This window comes from Leopardus geoffroyi, chromosome A3 (genome assembly GCF_018350155.1).
Source record: "Leopardus geoffroyi isolate Oge1 chromosome A3, O.geoffroyi_Oge1_pat1.0, whole genome shotgun sequence".
In the NCBI taxonomy this organism is placed as follows: Eukaryota; Metazoa; Chordata; class Mammalia; order Carnivora; family Felidae; genus Leopardus; species Leopardus geoffroyi.
The window spans coordinates 54,908,961-54,922,524 of NC_059336.1; the positions used below are offsets into that span (position 1 = coordinate 54,908,961).

The window sequence follows — 13,564 nt, forward strand, 5'->3', positions numbered from 1 at the left end:
GCGTCCGACTTCAACCAGGTCACGATCTCGCGGTCCGTGAGTTCGAGCCCTGTGTCGGGCTCTGGGCTGACAGCTCGGAGCCTGGAGCCTGTTTCGGATTCTGTGTCTCCCTCTCTCTGACCCTCCCCCGTTCATGCTCTGTCTCTCTCTGTCTCAAAAATAAATAAACGTTAAAAAAAATTAAAAAAAAAAAAAAAGACTGTGAAATATATGTATGGACAGACGCATAGGTCAACGTATCAAAATAGAGTTCAGAGGCTGAAATCGAGATTTGTAGAGAGATCAATACAGAGAGAGGCACAGCTAATAGGTTTTAGACAACAGTGTAAGGCAATTGAATGAGGGAAAAGAGTTTTTTTCAAAAGTGATCCTGGAACAATGGACACCCCTATGGAAAAAATGATTACTCTGGCTGTAGGGTATAGCAAAGATCACAGGAGGTCAGGAGTAGATGAAGGAACACCAGGTAGGAAGCTCTTGTTTCCAGGAGAAATAATGGTGGCTTTGCTCTTAATCTAGTAACTTCACTTCTAGGAATTTACTTTATAGATATGGGAAAATTGACAATGACCTGAATGCCTACCAATAACAGACTAGTTAAATTACAGTTTGTTTTTGAATAGGATGACAGAAAACTGTTTAAAGAATAAAGAAACTCTTTGTGGAATGAGCACTAAGATAAATTCTTTAATTAAAAGAAACCAAGACGCATAGTAGAGTAATTGGATATTTTACACTGTGTCAAAGGACACACAGGGACTGGGTAGCATGAGTTGCATGGGGTACAGTAACAGGTTGGCTAGGGGACTGGCAGGAAGGAGAGTTTTCAGTGCATACTGTTCTATACGTTCTGATTTGGGGTTTTATATCTTTGTATTACCAATTAAAATATGTGCTAAAATTTAAATTATATTTAAAGAGCACCTGGGTGGCTCAGTTGATTGAGTACCAACTGAGTAATTATAGATTGTTTGACTCCGGTCATGATCCCAGAGTTGTGAGATCAAGCCCCACATGGGGCTCTGTGCTGGGCATGAAGCCTACTTGGGATTCTCTCTCTCTCTCTCTCTCTCTCTCTCTCTCTCTCTTTCTCTCTCTCCCCGCCTTCTCTCTCTGTCTCCCCCTCTGCCCTTCCTTCTATCACTCTCCTCTCTCTAAAAAATAAAAAAGTAAATAAAATAAAATAATATTTACAAAACAGGAAATGATAGGACTAGGGTGATGGTCATGAAGATGGAGAGGAAAAAAGTCAACTGTGAATTAAAATCAATGGATACGGGGTGCCTGGGTGGCTCAGTCAGTTAAGTGTCCAACTCTTGATTTTGGTTCAGATTGTGATCTCATGGTTGGTGGGTTCGACTCCCACGTGGGACTCTGTGCTGACAGTGCAGAGCCCGCCTGGGATTCTCTCTCTCTCCTTCTCTCTCTGGCCCTCCCCCCAGTCATGCTGTCTCTCTCTCAAAATAAATAATAAACTTAAAAAATAAAAAATAAAATGAACAGGGAATCGTACACGAATTGAACACACGTGGCTGTATGGGGGAGGGGAAGGGGGAAAATAAAAAGTTACAGACAGGGAAGGAGGCGGACCATAAGAGACTCTTAAATACTGAGAACAAACTGAGGGTTGATGGGGGGTGGGGGAGAGGGGAAAGTGGGTGGTGGGCATCGAGGACGGCACCTGTTGGGATGAGCACTGGGTGTCGTATGACAACCAATTTGACAATAAATTATATTTAATAATAATAATAATAAAAAGAACATGTGGCTGTAAGACAGCGTGGGGAAGCCTACTCGGTTTCTTGGCTTGTGCCACTTCCTGGTGAAATAGGGAACACAGGTTTAGTGTGTAAGGCATGAGAAGGGGGCTGGCGGGGGGGCACGAAAGGAAGGGGAAAAAACCATGAAAATGGTTTTAAGTATCTTGAGTTTGCAAAATTCCAGAGGTGACGCTGAGTAGGCAGTCTAATGTTTGGATGGTTCTGGAGCCCAGAAGACAGGCCCCAGGCTGGAGAAGCAAAGCAGTTTCCATGTGAATAGATAAGAACTGATGCCAGGGTGTGGATGCGCTGATCTACAGCCAGAGGGGGTACAGTCTCGGAGGTAAGGGTTTTATCCTAGGAAAAAAAAAATTAAGCATAATCAAAAACTGGCCTCAGCCATTTAACAAACACATAAGCCAAAATGCAGTTGCAGATGCCCGTAGAAAGCCTTGCTTTGTCCTTTCTAGTTCACGGTGTAAGAACTAAGATGACTTATTGCTGGAACGTACATTTACATCAAACTGAATGAAGTTAAGTGGCCGGAGGAGCGACAAAGAATAAAACAGCTAAACGTTGAGAACATTTTACCAAACGTTTGAGGCTCGGATGGTAATACTTCTCCATCAGTAGCTTTCTGCTAATGAGTGAGGCGATGGTAGGCCCTTATTATTTGCATATAAAGGAGCAAACGTCTTCCTGTTCTCTGTATCAGGAAGCTGTGCGTGCACCGCGGTGCCATGTGGCCTGCTGACTTCAAGGGACATTGAAGAAGGGACTCAGGTACCCAAATAACCTCAACTTGGCCACGGTCGAAGAGACAAATACAGCTGCATAGTGCAGCTCTAACAAGCTGCGGAGAGCAAGGCCCGGGTGTGGGCGGAGGGGAGAGTTGCATCTAGATAAGATCATAGGGAATTTCTCAACGCCCCTGCCTGTGTCCCACCCGCTCCTGACCGCCTGATTTCACCAGCGGCCCCAGGCCCATGCTTCTTAGCCGTGTGGTTCCAAAGGCCGCCTCCACCCTGGCAGCAGGAGAGGGGCTTCTACCTCCAGGGGCGGTCACCGGCTTCCCGTCCCCTGCCAAAACAATCGTGGAGTTTGATGGGCAGCATCGCAGGACACCACATGCAGACAGATAGCTGTGGCTGTCGTGTGTGAATACAGCTTTATCTACAGAGGAGGTGGCCAGCCGGGCAGGCATCTGCTGACTCTTGCTTTCAATGTCTAGAACGGAAACTAAGAGAGAAGGCAAGACAAGTGGGGCAGTTCCTCTCTGCATGCACCCTTGCCCTGTTTGTCTGCTCTCGCCCCAGATGTCCCTTCCTCGTGGAAAGGATTCTCCATGGTGCTTTGCAGGGAAAAGGGTCTGCTCCGTGGTTCCCAAGCATCTACATGTTGCTTTGTTGGAAGGGCTGGGCCCAGGTTTGTCCTCAAGAGAGAAGGCGGTGGCATCCAAGAGGGTGCCCGGTGCATGCGTTTCCCTCACACATACCACCTGGTTCATGAAGAAATGCATTGTTTTGGCAACATCATCACTGACAAGAAAGCCCACCAACATCTATGAATGGTTTGACTTTGCTTGCGGGGGGGGGGGGGGGGGGGGGGGGAGGCGAGGATTGAGAAATAAACCTCATTCAGCATCACTAATATGCTCATCTGATCCAGAACATTCATAGTAATTTCAGACTCCCAATTGAATCATCATTCGCTCTTTTCTGCAACATTTTAACCACTTTTTTTTTTTTTTATAAAAGCTCAGGGCGCCTGGGTGGCTCAGTCTGTTGAGTGTCTGACTTCAGTTCAGGTCATGATCTCACGGTTCCTGGGTTCAAGCTCCATGTCAGGCTCTGTGCTCAGAGCCTGGAGCCTGCTGAGGATTCTATGTCTCCCTCTCTCTCTGCCCCTCCCCTGCTCACGCTCTGTCTCTCTTTGTCTCTCAAAAATAAACAAACATGAAAAAAATTTTTTAATAAAAAAAAAGCTCGACTCTTTGGATAAAAGTCATTTTGCTAGATAGAGAAAAAATTATATAATTTTATCTCTCCTCCATGGTATTGCCATAAGTTCAAACGAAGTTGCCAAGAGGGGCACCTGGGTGACTCTGTCAATTACGTGTCCGACTCTTGATCTCCGCCCAGGTCATGATCTCACAATTGGTGAGCTCCAGCCCTGCTCAGGGCTCCGCCCTGATGGCGGGAAGCCTGCTTGGGACTCTGCCTCTCCTTCTCTCTGCTTGTGCTCTATCTCTCTCTCAAAATAAATTAACTTAAAAAAAAAAAAAAAGATTCCAAGATACAAAAGACTTGAGAACTATTTGAGTTGCTGCTCTGCCTATTTCTCTTTAACGGGTGTAGTAACACTACTTGAATTTAACATTCCCTCGTGGTTTAGAAAGCCCCGATAAAATGTGTGTGTACCTTCCTTAGATGACCAGGAGATGGCGCCCACGTCAACGCGGGGAATCGGCCTCCTGGCTGAAGGCTGCTGTGAGTCTGCTAGAAACCCAACAGAAGCATGAAAAAAAAGGAGGGAGAAACATACTCCGAGTGTTTCATGAGATGGGGGGAGTTCAGGACAACAGTCTCAGGATGCCCTCAACATGTGATTAGTTCCTACCTGGGGAGACCGCAGGAATAACAAGAAACGCAAAATAGGAAGAGGCAGAGAGCTAAGGAAAGGGAATGGTGGTATCATGTCAAGTGCATTCTGATGCAGGGGGAGTGCTATCCGGTGATTCACATAGACGATCCTCACCCTCCCCGTCAGGCTATGAGGCAGACACTGGGTGTCCCAAGACAGAGCTCCGTGAGGTCACCTGGGCGGCTCAAATGCTCATCGCGCAGAAGCAGTCACCAAGGCAGGATTCCGACTCTGTTCTGTCTGGTGCCACCGTCCATTCGCTGAAAGACATGCGTGTTTCTTCCAGGATGAAGGCTGAGAGGGGTCTATCGAGAATGTTCCCAGGTGCTCAATAAAAGAAGCTTTAAAAGAGATAATAAAAAAATTAGTATAATTAATATAATATTATATAAAGTATAATATAATATTATATATTATAATACTATATATACTATATATACTATATATATACTATATATACTATATATATACTATACTGTATACTATATACTATATATATACTATATAATAGTATATTATAATATATATTATTAATATATATTACTATACTATATAATAGTATATTATAATATACTATATAATATATAGCATATAATATATATAGTATATAATATATACATAGTATATAATATAGAGTATATTATAATATAGCATAATATAATTAAATAATATAATTAGTATAATCAGACTAAAAAATTAGTCTGACATTATAAGTAGTGTCTCACCTCAGACATACTAAAAATAAAATGTCCCAACTCATGAGGAGTTACTGTCTCATTTAGCAGTGAAAACTTACATAGAAGAGGAAGTGTAATATGTGTGGCTAAAAGAGCACAACTGAGACGCTAAGCGAAGTGAGAATCTTCAATGTCCCCAGCAAGCAGTGTCTTGCTGATCAAGCACTAGCTTCAGTGACTTTCCTAGCAGCTGAGGAGGAGAAAAGACTGCCACCTTATAAAATGCAAGGGGGCTCTGTGGTCCCAGCTGCAGCCCTCCCATTGCTCTCAAGGGGGCTCCATTTAGTTGGATGTCTTGAATCGCCAGAGGCTTCTGAACGCATCTGAGATGAGATGTATTTCTCTACTGGTCAATTACACCCATATGTATCCATATTGTTTAGAAGTTATAACAAACAATAGGTACCAAGTGTCTACTCCCTGCCCAGCTCTGCTCAAGGCACTTCCTCAGGACCCCCTTCCCATGCTGACCACACAGGAACAGAAGACTTCTGGGTCACGCCATCTTGGATCCCTGAAGCCAGGCTTCCCAGCTGGGTGCTGGGTTACCCGACCTCCAGGGGACACACCTTCTCATGTGTCAACTGTGATTGCATCTGGCTCATTTGTGGGCGTGATGACTGAATGAGCTAAGATTTCAAGGGCAGAGTTTACAGGTCTGTGCTTCCAACAACTTTACGTGACATAGAATAACCTGGAAGCAAGTCATGTCACGGTAAAGGAAAATTTCTTACCTGATGGTACACTTATAGTATGTAATTCTGTCCCTGTTTTCCATCACGCTTTTCCAAGTGTCTTGGTAGGGCCTCATCATGTATCAGTGAAGTAGGAAGGGCAGAAACGATTTCAGCTCTGTTTCAAAGTCACAAAACTTGAGTCACAGGGCTAGTGCTTGGCCACTGAATGGCTAAGCTCCAAACTCTTCAGATGGATGGAGAGGAGAACGTGGACCAACAGATACTTCGGAGTTAGAGAGGAACTGGTGTTGGGTGGGATGTGATGATGAGGGGAGGTTTCCAGCCTGCACACCCGTGTGGATGGTGAGGTGGGAAATCAACGATGCAGCCTGAGGCACATCCCACCACCAAGAATGGCATGTGACGAGATGGCTCTTCTTCCCTAAGTATTCAGCCACAGAGGAAATTCTAACAATGTCCTCTGGCTCTCATAAATTTTGTTTTAGGTGATTTCTACATCCCAAGGACTCTTTTTTATTATTATTGAGAACGTTTTTTAAGCTTATTTGTTTTGAGAGAAAGAGAGTGACCGGGGGAGAGGCAGAGAGAGAGGGAGAGAGAGAGAATCCCAAGCAGGCTCCACACCATCAGTGCAGAGCCCGATGTGGGGCTCGAACTCATGAACCACGAGATTATGACCTGAGCCAAAATCAAGAGTCAGATGCTTAACTGACAGAGACACTCAGGTGCCTGGAAAGGACTCTTTTTACTTACTTTCTGCCATGGAGGCTGAGAAGTTTCTTGACAGAAACCCTTCCGAGGCTCGGCGGCCGCATATGCTGGGGAGGACATTTAGCAACACCCAGCCCGCTCTGACAAATGTCTTCCCTGGTCCCGAGGCAGGGATGCAGTTGCAAGAGAATCAAAGCAAACAAACCAAAAGCAACAGTGACTGGCTCAGGATACAGCAGAGTTCCAGAAGTGAAGGCACACGCTACTTGGCTCTGCTGGCTGTTCCTACTCCCAACCCGGGGTTTCCAGGTGTGCATTAAGACATGACTTCTCCTCCACCTCAGTTCTCATCACGCTGTGGAAGCGTGTCATTGGAACAATCTCCATGGGGCCAAGCCAGGACAATTACCTGGACCCCTGCCAGCCTGCTGACACGTGGCCAATTTCAAAGACTGCCCCTTCTGCTCTCTTCCAGCTGAAGCTAGAGCCCTGACATCTGGATTAGTTTATTGATCAAGTTATCCATTCATTCAGTAATCAAATATTAACTGAGGCCATCGGGGCCAAGGTGCAGTAGACCCTGCATTAACTGCTACTCAAGGAGAAGGGAGAATGTCATCAGAACTAGACTTGGTCATTGCATGAAAGTGACATTGACTAGCATGAAAACAGGAAGAGCTTGAGAATCGTTCCACTCATTCAGTCTACATAATTAAGCGTTATTATACTGGAAAGCACAGCATATCCTAGGGGTCATTGTTGAGGGTCATTACCAGCTCATTAGATCAATAGGCAAACCTCTACATTGGCTCATTTTCTGTTAAGCTTATTTCCTAGAATGACATAATCGTTAATGTTGTTTTAAATCAGAATATATAGGGGCAGCTGGGTGGCTCGGATGGGTAAGCCCCCGATGTCAGCTCAGGTCAGGAACTGGCAGTCTGTGGGTTTGAGCCCCGCGTCAGGCTCTGTGCTGACAGCTCAGAGCCTGAAGCCTGCTTCAGATTCTGTGTCTCCCTCTCTCTCTCTGCCTGTCCCCTGTTCACACTGTCTCTCTCTCTCTCTCTTAAGAATAAACATTAAAAAAAAACATTAAAAAAATAATAGTAAATCAGAATATATATACAAAGAAAATTAAAAGTATATGACCAAGATAAATTGAATAAGCTAATATTTTCTCTTAATTACTTCCATTTTATGAAAAAGATCCACTTTTTAAAACTGATCCAGCATTGAAAAATCAATCCAATTCTTTCCCTTGTTGCATATTGTGCTTGGATTCTGTGCACAGAATCTGTACTGGGCAGAAAGAAGTGCCCTCAGACCTCAAAGACCAAGATACAGAGAGACCCTGAGAAGCCAAGTACTGAAATGTTGGGGCTTCAATAGGCATCATTACGTACACTATGGTCTTGTTCTGTCCAACTGAAGTCTTTTCCCACGTGATACTAAGGATTTCTAAAGCTCCTCCATACCCTGGATTTACCCCACCTACATTGAACGTCGTCTTCCAACTGCATGGGATGAATCTACTCGGCCAACGGGAGATTCATTACAAAATTATGGCTCTAGACTCCCAGCCCAAAGACAAGAGAAACAAGGCCAGAACCCGAAAAAGAAGACCAATTATGCTCACTGCTCCCTTTGCCTTATGAATTCCACTTGGGCAGACCCCTGAAATTTGCAACTACTAAGGAGAATGTTGCATTTGGAAGTGCCAAGAACATGACGATGTCCCGTTTGATCTCCCCATGGTGGAATGATTTTAGATAAACCTGCACTTGTGAAGTCATTGGAGAGTGCAAGGTGACCTCTCAGGAAAGGGAGACTCTGTCAGTCCCACGTTCTGTGCCCCTGACAGGCAAGGATGTGCCTTGATTTTGGCCTTGGTTTTGCTGCCTATAAAACCAGTCCTCAGGTGCCGTCTGCCCCTCTGCAACGTCATTGAGTTGCCACATGATGATGAGCTCAAAGCACCTGGCGACCCTTCAATATGGAGTTTAGGATGTGCCCCCGTTTTCTGGCATGTTCCACTTTGAGTCAGGAAGACATTTTTTTTTTTTTTAATGAAAATATGTTTCTATTGTTTCTTTAAAGTTTTTCTTGGAATTTTCCTGAATGGAAATGAAAACATCTAAGATTTTACATATATCTGTGTGTGTGTGTGTGTGTGTGTGTGTGTGTGTGTATGTTTACCTATTTACTTATTTATATGTTTATGCATGTAGGTACTTCATCACACTATGAAGCTATGACATAGCACACTGATTACAATCCTGCTAGAGAGACTAAATGTTTTGCGATGGTTTAAAGCAGGAGTCAGCAAGCTTCTCTCTATAAGGGACCAGATAATAACTACGTCGGCTTTGTATGCCATGCAGTCTCTGACCAATAACTCGGTTTTGTCATGTAGCGCAAAAGCAGCCAAAGGCAATAATATATAAAAGAAAAAGTGTGTTCCAGTAAAACTACGAACACTGATAATTGAACTTCCTAGAATATTTATAAAAAGCCCTCTTCCTTTGTTTCTTTCACCAAATCTTTAAAAATGGAACTCTCCCCCCTTTGCAGGACATACATACCTAAACAAGAGGCTTGCCAGATTTGGCCCATGAGCCACGGTCTGCTGACCCAAGCTTTAAAGTTTTGGCATAAGGTGTTAAATATAATTTCTCTATAGCTTTCAAGTCCTGTGACATAACACTTCTAAACCTGTACCAGAAGCAAGGGCTTAGTCATTTTTTTTTTTTCCTTTGGAGTTCAAGACCTCAGAGGCGCCCAGAGATTTATTTTTATTCACTAGCCCTCTGCCTCCCCCTGGCCAGTGACAAGATGGCACTATAGTCCCTGGGCTCACCAAGCATCGCCCAGTCCCCTCAAAGCCCTAGAGTCTCTCCAGCCTAGAGTCCCCTCAAGATGGGCTACTCTGGGCCTGTTGAGTTTCTCTACAGGGAAGCACAAAACTGCCAAGAGCCCCCTCTGTCTCCTGTCATCGGACACAATTTCCTCTTCATCCTTCAGAAGCTTTCCAGATGAATTGAACTGGAAGCTTCCTCCAGATTTGGTCAGGCCCATGGTTTTAATCACGAAACCACTTCCATTGCTAGAAATGTCCTCGGTCCCTCCCCCAGGATGGCTGACCATCTCCTAGATTCTCATTGTCTACTGTATTAGTCAGGGGTCTCCCAAGAAACAGAATCTACAGGAAACATAGAAAAAGAGATTTATTTTAAGGAAAGTGGCTCATGCAATTGCAGGGACTGGTGAGTCTGATATCTAGAGAGCAAGCCAGCAGGCTAGAAACATACTCAGTATTTCTGTTATAGTCTGGGGGCAGAATTCCTTCTCCAAAACACTCCTCAGTTTTTGCCCTCAAGGCCTTCCCCTGATTACATGAGGCCCCCCCCTGTTATAGAGGGTAATCTGCTTTACTCAAAGTCAACTGATTGTCGATGTTAACCACATCTGCAAAACACCTCCACAGCAAGACCTAGATCAGTGTTTGACCAAACAACGGGACCCCACCGCCTCGGCAAGCTACACATAAAATTAGCCATCGCTCCTGTTTTGGACTGAATGTATCCACCTCCCAAGTTCATGTGTTGAAACCTAACCCCAAAGGTAACAGTATTAGGAGGCGGGGACTTTGAGAGGTGATTATGTCATGAGGGGGGAGCCCCCACAAATAGGATTAGTGTTCTCCTAAGAAGAGACTCAAGAGAAATGATTTCTCTCCCAGCTGTGAGAACCTGTCAGCAATCGGGCGGCAGATCTCCCCAGACACTGGATCAGCCAGCTCCCCGATCTCGGACCACGAAGCCTCCAGGACTGTGACCCACGACGAACCAGTGCTCGTTGGTTAAGCTCTCAGACTGTGGTGTTCTTATTACAGCAGCCGAGCAGACAGATAATCCCCAAACCCAACAGGCTGAGCGAAGCTCGGAGCGTGGCCATGGTGTTCCTGTGAGGAGTTAGAAGTGCCTTATTCTCTCCTCCGAAGCTTCTCTTCTGCGACTGACTTGGGGGGAGAAACAAGGAGATTTTACTGAATAAATGTGTTTGAATGAATACACAAACGATTGCGGGGTTACCCAGCTCACTTCTCCTTCCGGCTCTGCCTGAAGGGCCAGTGTTAGTGTCCCAGGGCCCAGTCATGCTCTTGAGGAACCCACGTCTATTATACAATTTAATTATGCAAATCAATAGAAAAGGATGCCACCCCCTGGGAGTAACATACACATACTTGGACCCCAGTGAGGCGCTCTGAACCCCACAGGGCTCACAGGGCCCTCTGCAGGGTAGACCTGCAGTTGAGGGGAGTCTCGGATTGCAGAGTGACCAGAGCTGAGTGGCTTTTCTCGGATCTGTGGATTTCTTGGAGTGTTGGCTCTTTCATGCAAGGATATGCATATGGCCAAACCTGCTTTCCAGGGTGTATCAGCCTGGATCCAATCAGGATGCAGGACCGGCCACATGGTACTTAAAACTGGGGATGTGTAATTGTAGGGATTGTTTTTTTTTTTTTAATTTTTTTTTTTAACATTTATTTATTTTTGAGACAGAGAGAGACAGAGCATGAACAGGGGAGGAGCAGAGAGAGAGGGAGACACGGAATCTGAAACAGGCTCCAGGCTCTGAGCTGTCAGCACAGAGCCCGACACGGGGCTCGAACTCACGGACCGTGAGATCATGACCTGAGCCGAAGTCGGACGCTTAACCGACCAAGCCACCCAGGCGCCCCTGTAGGGATTGTTAAGCTATGATTTTGGAAAGTAAATATAAGGTGTAGAAAATTTTCTCATTGGTTCCCCAGGGCTGTAGGAGAGTGCCCAAGGAAGGACAAACTTGGAATGGGGGTCCCCACCCCAGGTGGGGTATGAACCTCCATGGGGAAGGTATGGACGGCAGGGCAGTTGACAGGGTTGCCCAGGTAGGAGCTGGTCCACAGTTCCTGGGCAAGCAGGGAATCACAACCTGTGGGCAGAGTCACAGGTTTGCAGGCATGAAGGTGATGCTGTGGGTGGGGGGGTCAGACCCCCCAGCATCGTGTTGCAGGAGCTACAAGGAAGGGATCAGCAGGCCAGGTGGGACTGCAAGGTCGCATTCTGGGCGTGTGGCCGGCACAGTGTCACCGATGTTCCTGCAGGCTTGTCCCTGACCATGAGCGCAGCCACTGGGGCCAGTAAGTGAAGTCCCTTCCTCTGGGCTGTCCCTCCAGAGTCCATAGGGAGAAAACTGATGTCATGCTTACCACAAGGAGAGATGCTTAATGGATTCTTCCCACGGCTGCAGGGTAGGCACCAAAGGGGTGAATTTGGAGCTGAGAGGCAAGCCATTGGTCACGAGCACCCGGAACGGCAGGAGGTGGAGGCGATCAGGAGGGCCAAGCCCTCGGACTGACCTGCAGTTCCTAGCCCCACCCCACCCCCCCACCCCTGGGGGCTGTGGCTTCCCTCGGTGCCTCTCCATTTCCTTAACCCAGGTGCTCCCTTACCAAACCTAAACCTCACTAGTTATGGTAAATGCCTCTGGGCCGGTTTTTGAAGGTCTGAAGAACGCCTCCCGGAAACGAATGTGTGGCCAGGAGATGGAGAGGTGGGAACACAAGGCCATCCCACAGGTCACACTGCTGCTTTCATCCCAACAGACCTCCCCTTGCCCTTGCCCTTGCCCGCCCTGACGAGCTGTCTCGTGGTTTTGATGCCAGCCTGCAGCAATGTGCACAGAGCAAGGGACGAGAATTGCTAATTGCTTTTGCCCTTACCTTTCTCGTCTCCACTCCTCAGCTAGGGCTGCTGGAATGAAGAAACGCAAGCTAGGAGCCTTCAACAATGGGAATGTATCATCTCCCTGTTGGAGAAGCTGGAAGTCTGAGATTAGGGTATAGGCGGAGCTGGTTCCTCCTGAGGCTGGGAGGGAGAATCTGTACCTGCCTGTGCCCCAGCTCCTGCTGGTTTGCTGGGAAGCTTTTGGCGTGCCTTGGCTGGTAGATATCACCCTGATCTCTGCCTTCACACTCACGTGGTGTCCTCCCATGTGCCTGATTGAGTCCAAAGTTCTTTTTATAAAGGAAACCAGTCACGTTGGATTAAGGGCCCCGCCTACTCCAGGATGACCTCATCGAAACTGAACTAGAACTTACCTTTGCTTCTGGCAGGCAGTTGGGGTAAGTGAACACGACTTTATCTCTCTGGGATTAAGTTGATTCGAATCTGGGGTTCTCTAAAGCCCAGATCTAGTTCAGGATCATGATGTTTCCCAGGGTGTAAACTTTCAAGGGTGTCGCCCGGAGCCCCAGAAGTGTGGATTTGGCTTCCCCCCTGGGTGGCTCCTGAGCTGACTCTCACCTTCCCTGTGTTCAGACACACCCACCGGCTCCACATGGTTCCCAGCCTCCCCTGCGAGTGGGCAGACAGGTGTGTTGAGGGGAGAAAGCAGAGCCCAATGGCAATCTTGCATTTCTGTCTGGGTCTTTCACCTGGAGTAGTGGCTTCTTAAGTTCTTGCTGCCTGGTAGTTAAGCATTGCTTTCCTTTTTTAATTTTTTTATTTTTTACATTTATTATTTTTTATTTTTAATATAATTTATTGTCAACTTGGCTAACATACAGTGTATACAGTGTGCTCCTGGTTTGGGGGGTAGATTCCCATGGTTCATCGCTTACATGCAACACCCAGTGCTCATCCCAGCAAGCGTCCTCCTCGATGCCCAAGTATTGCTTTCAAACTGACTGCTGTGAAACCCAGCTTTTCTATTTCTAGAATCAGAGGGTTCTAGGGGGTGGGTTGTCTGTAACAACTGCCCAAAGTGGGATTTTCCAAAAATTTGCAATTTAGAGTGCTATTTCCAAAGTCACAAAGAGAGAGGCATCGATTTCTTTTTTTTTCTTTTTTTACAAAACCTACCCAATTTTTAAGATGTTCCATTTAAACTGAACAGAGCATTTTTGGGGACGCCTGGGTGGCTCAGTCGGTAAAGCGTCCCACTTCGGCTCAGGTCATGATCTTGCCGTTCA

General features: G+C 46.2%; 1 long non-coding RNA gene across 2 annotated transcripts; it reads right to left on the bottom strand.

The window, feature by feature from the left end:
- Positions 1–1,718: 1,718 nt before the first annotated feature.
- On the bottom strand, positions 1,719–12,579 carry LOC123580604. 2 transcript variants are annotated; one of them, XR_006703380.1, is made up of 5 exons: positions 12,479–12,579; positions 12,314–12,399; positions 4,181–4,744; positions 2,811–3,258; positions 1,719–2,117 (listed from the first exon to the last, which is right to left on the bottom strand). It is a non-coding gene; the product is annotated as an uncharacterized LOC123580604 (long non-coding RNA). The 2 variants fall into 2 exon arrangements; XR_006703379.1 differs by having other exon boundaries at positions 12,314–12,572.
- Positions 12,580–13,564: the final 985 nt, after the last annotated feature.